The sequence below is a fragment of the Pararge aegeria genome, chromosome 22 (assembly GCF_905163445.1).
Source record: "Pararge aegeria chromosome 22, ilParAegt1.1, whole genome shotgun sequence".
NCBI classification, from domain to species: domain Eukaryota; kingdom Metazoa; phylum Arthropoda; class Insecta; order Lepidoptera; family Nymphalidae; genus Pararge; species Pararge aegeria.
This window is the reverse complement of record NC_053201.1, coordinates 3018406-3024633: the sequence shown is the minus strand read 5'-3', so window position 1 is coordinate 3024633 and position 6228 is coordinate 3018406. Positions and strand designations below refer to the sequence as shown.

The window sequence follows — 6228 nt, the reverse complement described above, 5'->3', positions numbered from 1 at the left end:
TTAGCTAATTTGCATAATTATGTACTAGTACTATACTTGTAATAATCTATAGTAAGTTATATAAATGCGAAAGTGCGTCTGTTATTTTGTTACCTGTATTAAGATTTTTTTGAAGTTATACTTCTTTTGGCGTAGCTATAGTTACGTACTAGTGGAATCTTTTTAATGAAATTTGGCACACTTGTAGCTTTAATCCTTAATCCATAATTCATCACTGGCAACCGCACTCTACTTTGACCTATTTATTTAATTAATAGTATGCGATACATAACCGTAATAAAATAAAGGTTTTAAACTAAGATTTTCGTGGTTAATTAACATTTCTTAAATATAGTTCAACGTTTACATACCACGTCCCGTTGTGACCACGATCCATGCAACTGGGTCGAAATATCGACAAATTCAAAATATTGTCGTGGTTGTAAAAAGACCAATGGACCAAAACAGTATAATTTTTTTTTGTTTCAATCAGAAAAAGAATTTCGTGATATTTGCCGAGACTCTCCAACGTAAATTTAGATGAGAATTGACTCGACCCCCTCCCCCCTTAAACATCTCACGTATTTTATGAACACCCCCTTGCTCCTTTGAAATTGAAGGTACTGTGCCCAGCATTGGGATTGGTTGAGGTGATGATGGTGCGTCATTGTTAGAATGTAGTGATAGTGTTAATATGTAAAATTGCTACATTACAATAGCCAGGCGCGTTTTATGTAGAAAATGATGCAAAACAATAAAAAGGTCTTACCAATGAATAAAATGAACTCTCATTGTAAAATAACATCATTTTGTTATACTCATACGATTTCTTAAAGAACAAGTTTTCAAAAGAATCCCCTGAAAACTTATTCGGGATTAAACGTACAATTTGGTTGTTTAAAGTGTAGGTAAATCATAATCGGTACCAATAAATAGATAAAAGTTTGTTATATGTATATATTTGTAAATCTGCACCGATCGAGCTGAAATTTTAGCATAATATATAATCCGCATCAAGGATTGTTTTTATCTATTTTTTGCATCAGTCACATATCCGCGACCGCGAAACTACAATTTTCTTTTTTCGTTCGATGTACCAGTGACCGCTCCATCTGCCGAAAGCGAGAAAACACTCGCTGACATATCTAATGCGTATTCTTCCGCGTAGAAACTTATTAGGGGTATGACTACCATACTCCCTAACAGGTTAGCCCGCTACCACCTTAGACGGCATTATCACTTACCACCAGGTGAGATTGCAATCAAGGGCTAACCTATAGTGGAAATAAAAAAAAGTATATATATACCTTTACTGTAAAAAAAATTACTCAGTTTACTTCAGCTTCTTTTTTAATTATAAGTTATGTTTATCTTTCAACTGGAGCAAAAGAAGCGACGTTATATTTTATATCGAAGGTAGTTATTATTGTATAGTAGACGGCGTAATTATTTGGTTGAAAAAAATGACATTTTTTTTCCTTAATAACAGAAAAGTTTCTATCAAATTACAGTTATAATTCCCTTCTTTTGACGAAGTGATGCGCGAATCCCGTTAATTAATGGCGACTTAACCCTTCGTCTGCTGGGCCATATAAATCACCCAGTCAACAATGGTTCTCAAACTTCTATTTATTTAGGATAGCCCTAAAAAATAAGTTTGAGAAGTTTTATTTTTTATATATTTGTCGATATTTTCAACGAATTCTGAATCCCTAAGGAACAGTTATTTTTTCTGTACGAAAATTATGAACTGCTGTACCCCTCATACAGCCAATACAAATTTCATAATGATAAGGAGTAATTACGGCTTTTAAAAGTAACCAATAAGCCAAATCACATTCGTATTAATAATATTAGTAATAATAATAATAATAAATATACTACGACAATACACAGACCGACATCTAGTCCCAAAGTAAGCGTAGCTTGAGTTATCGGTACTAAGATAACTGATGGTAGAGTCACACAAACATACATACTTGACGTTTCAAAAGTGCTTATAAAGTAGGCCTACTTGAAATAAATGAATTTGAATTTGAATTTGATGAATAATTTTTATGAATAATATACATAAATACTCATAACAAATAGATAAACACCCAGAAACTTTAAAACATTCATGTTAATCACACAAACATTGACCAGTTGTGGGAATCGAACCCACGGCCTTGGACTCAGAAAGCAGGGTCGCTGCCAATCGGCCGTCAAAGTAAGGAATAAGAATTAGGTATCTTAAATAAATAATAAAATGAAATCCTTTTTTTCCTTAACTTAAAGCTCACGGTGTAAAAGAAGTGGGTATAAAAACAGCCTAACCAGCTTGAGATTTTAACGTAGTATAAGCATCATTAGGGAAAGATGGCAAGTCTTCGAGGAGGCCTTCACCGACGAGGGTTCCTGATACATAAAAATTATACATAAAGTAATAATAGTTGAATAATAGATTCAGTAGTACATAATTCACTGTAGTTGTATAAATTAAGTATAGGAAAGTTACTAGGCTTAAATAAATAAATAAATAAATAAACATCATTAGTCTGAGATCTAGAGTCATATTTTCTAAATCTATTATATTTCCCTCACACGAGAAAGACAGCTTGTGCTCAATAGAGAGTCAGGCATTATTTAAGTTGAAGATAATTTATCTTTTCATTGATATGAAAAATTAAATAATCTCTCCCAATCTCATAAAAACCTAGCAGTTTGCGTTAAGCTAAGACTAAAACATATGTGAAAGAAACTTGCGACGAGCTGTAAAGCTGAAACACCGCCCAGTGCTCACCATGACTGAAGATGATGATGCAATTTATAAAGAATGAAATAAATAGAAAAGCAAAAACTTTGAACACCTATTTACCCTGGCATTGCCACTGATTCATCTTAACCCGTCACCGCTGATGGATCAAGATATTAATACCGAATGCGTGGCGAATCTGGCCAACGATAACCCTTTCTATGCATATTAATTGTACCCCAACACGTGACTGATGGCTGTGATTCTTTTTGAAAGGTTGCAGTAATTAACGACTTCGAATAGCTTTAAAGTATAGACAAAGTAACTTATACTTAGATGAATAAAAAAAATTAAATAGAATGCGAAAGTTTGTAAGGATGGATGGATGGATGTTTGTTACTCTTTCACGCAAAAGCTACTAAAATAATTTGATTAAAATTCGGAATGGAGTAAAATAATTGTTAATACATACTATAGGCTACTAAAATGTACAGTTCTCGCGGGATTTATGAAAAATTAAAATGCGTGAGAAGCCCCGGGCAATAGCTAAAATAAATAAAAGCACATATTTTTCATAGGTTAAAAAGCAACCAAAATTATACTGTGTTGTTTTCAGATATAATGGATAAATGCTAGAAATACTGCAAGAATAAATTGGCAATCCTACATACAGTAAAGATTGCCTACGTTAAAGCGGAATTTTTTTTTTTTTTTTTTTTGCCTAATTAATGTTGGCACACTGAATGGCATAGTCTTGTTATCTCATCAATTAAAGCTATATTGCTCACAGCGCTCCAATGTGGGTTCAAACTAAAGCACTGATTTAAATAATGTTCATCATGAGATGATTTTCCAAGATGGTTTTCGGGGACTTTTAAACTTTTTTTGCGTTATACACGGTTTTTTAAAACATTCATCGTTATACTACGTATTATTTATATTATAAATATAATTTCTTACATCTGTAATTCTATGATGATTATAAATCTTGTTATCTATTTCGTTATGTTTTGGTGTACAATAAATTATATTTTTAAATCGAGTTTATTTTTATTACTTTTTTAGATATTTAATCCTGTTTTATTTCTATATGATCCGATGTTAGAATGGCAATGTAATTTGGTATCTAAATGCGGCTCCTCGGTATTATTTTGATTGTCTGAACATTTGCAAAGTTATTATGTAGTTATTGGTTAAACCACTCAAAAAGTATAGCGATCGTCACATTCTCGCTGTCACTCTACGACAGCCCATCATCTGATGAATAAAATGCAAGTAACCAATACGTCCCCAAAACCTTTTCATATCAAGTGCCATCAATCGTAAAACATCATCAAATTCAAAATAATCCAGAATCTCGGTAACAATACTCGACGGCATGAAATTGTACCCACCCACATAGATTAATGACATACCAACCAACAATGGCCGTTTTTTGTGCGATCCCTTTTCGATTTAGCAGCAATTAAAAAGTTCTACAAAGCATCTAAAGGGTTAACTTCATTTGCGTATAATTGGTCGTGTTCATTGGCGGGAATTAACTTTTAAATATTCACGAGAAGATTCCGATACGATCAAAAGCATTATTATCTTTTTCTTTTATGCACACGAAACGAGGTTTTCTTGTATTTTTGTGTATTTTCTCATAGCTATACTGTATAATAGCCCTGGTTACATTAAGTATTTGTCTTCCAAGGATCAAAAGGCGATTCACTTCCAAAACACAGAACAAATTAGGTGAAGTTGAGAATTGGAGAATTACGGCATTATGGTCCTAGCTGTTGATCTTATTAATTTTTTCACTGTTAGACAGCGGATGTGTTTTCGGTGACCAAGCAATAGTATAGTAGGGATCAAAAGGTTATACCTTCAAGGAAAAATGAGTAGAAAATTCTACGTTCTCGACATCTTAAATTATTCTCAAAATATACGTACTTCACCATTATGACTGCACTGTCCACCCAAGAAAAAGTGAACGTCATATGTAACTGTGGTACAGCCAAAATTGTTCTATTGTTTGTTGGTTGCAATCAGGAATAAAAAATAATAACTTAAATCAAATGGTATTAAAATATAAATATTATGAAACTATTTGGGAGTATATTTAAATATCCTTTAAATGTGTATATATATATATATTATATAGACAATGGATATCCATAGGTCGCTGGTTCAAATCCGGCTCGAAGGAAACTTTTTATTAAAAACTAAAATAATTTTAGATCCACTACATATCGCGCTACGATTATACAATATGATATGGCGGATGTCTCTAGGAAATTGATTTAATATATATATATTACATATTTAAACGTGAACACTAAAAACCCCACAAACCATACAACATCTTTTTACTTTTTAAATCAATTTCCTAGAGACATCCGCCATAATGGGGTCTCTCGTATTTTCCTGTAATTGATTCACACGGTTCCGAGATTCAGAAATGTCATTGCATTTGGAGGGTTAAGATCTTTGCGTCTGTTGTATTCAATATTGGATAATTGAATTGTGGTTTCTTCTTTTCGTGGAAGAATGTAGACGATATTCAGATTTGAATAACATTAAGGGATTTTTACAGATGATTGAATAAAGACTTTATTGCAGTTTTAACACGTATTGTTTGTGCTTGCGTAAGGAAGAGTAAATGCATTCGTAATATTAATATTCTGCAACGGACACAGTTTAATCGTAGCGCGATATGTAATGGATCTAAAATTATTGTAGTTTTCAATAAAAAGTTTCCTTCGAGCCGGATTTGAACCAGCGACCTATGGATATCCATTGTTTACCAACTACAGTCCACCGCTCTACCAACTGAGCTATCGAAGGCTTGTAGGTAACGCCTAAATAAAGAGGCACTTTCTTTAAGTTGTGATAACGGGTGCGTTTCACTTGAGGTCGTTTACGCAATACCACGGATCTTGCGTACATAATTATTTATTATCTGAACTGTGATAAAGTTGTTTTACTTTTGGAATTTACACTTTGTAACAACGCTTAAAGTTTTAATGCATTAATAAATATCAATAAATTGTGTAACTATATTTATATCTAATAACTACCTACCTATAATTTAACAAGAGATAACCTACTTAGTTTCACTGAATAGTTGGAGTGAAATAGTTTAAAAATTCGTTTTGTATTTTAAAATTGCGTTATAAACATACCGCGTTGCCCATACAGTTTCATGTCCGTTTGTCCGTCCATCTATTTGTACTTGTCTATCTTTGGTACTTTGGTATTTGTCTATTTTATTATTTGATTTGATTTGTGAGAATTTTTTGCGGGTAGTTAGATTCTAACCGTGACATCTAGCTTGACGTTCCTCCGCAGTCCCGTCGTGACCACGATCCATGCAACTGGGTCGAAATATCGACAAATCTCAAAATATTATCGTAGTATTTAGTTATCCTTTTAAATATTTTTAGTAACGTTGATTAACCACGAATAAGCTGTAAAATGTTTAGTGCTTTTTATTTTTCTCTTTATTTAATTTACTTTTGTTCTAAGCCATA

General features: G+C 32.7%; 1 non-coding gene across 1 annotated transcript; it reads right to left on the bottom strand.

The window, feature by feature from the left end:
* Positions 1-5453: 5453 nt before the first annotated feature.
* Positions 5454-5542, bottom strand: Trnay-gua. Its single transcript is given in 2 exon segments — positions 5454-5489; positions 5506-5542. It is a non-coding gene; the product is annotated as a tRNA-Tyr (tRNA).
* Between the last annotated feature and the right edge of the window lie 686 nt (positions 5543-6228).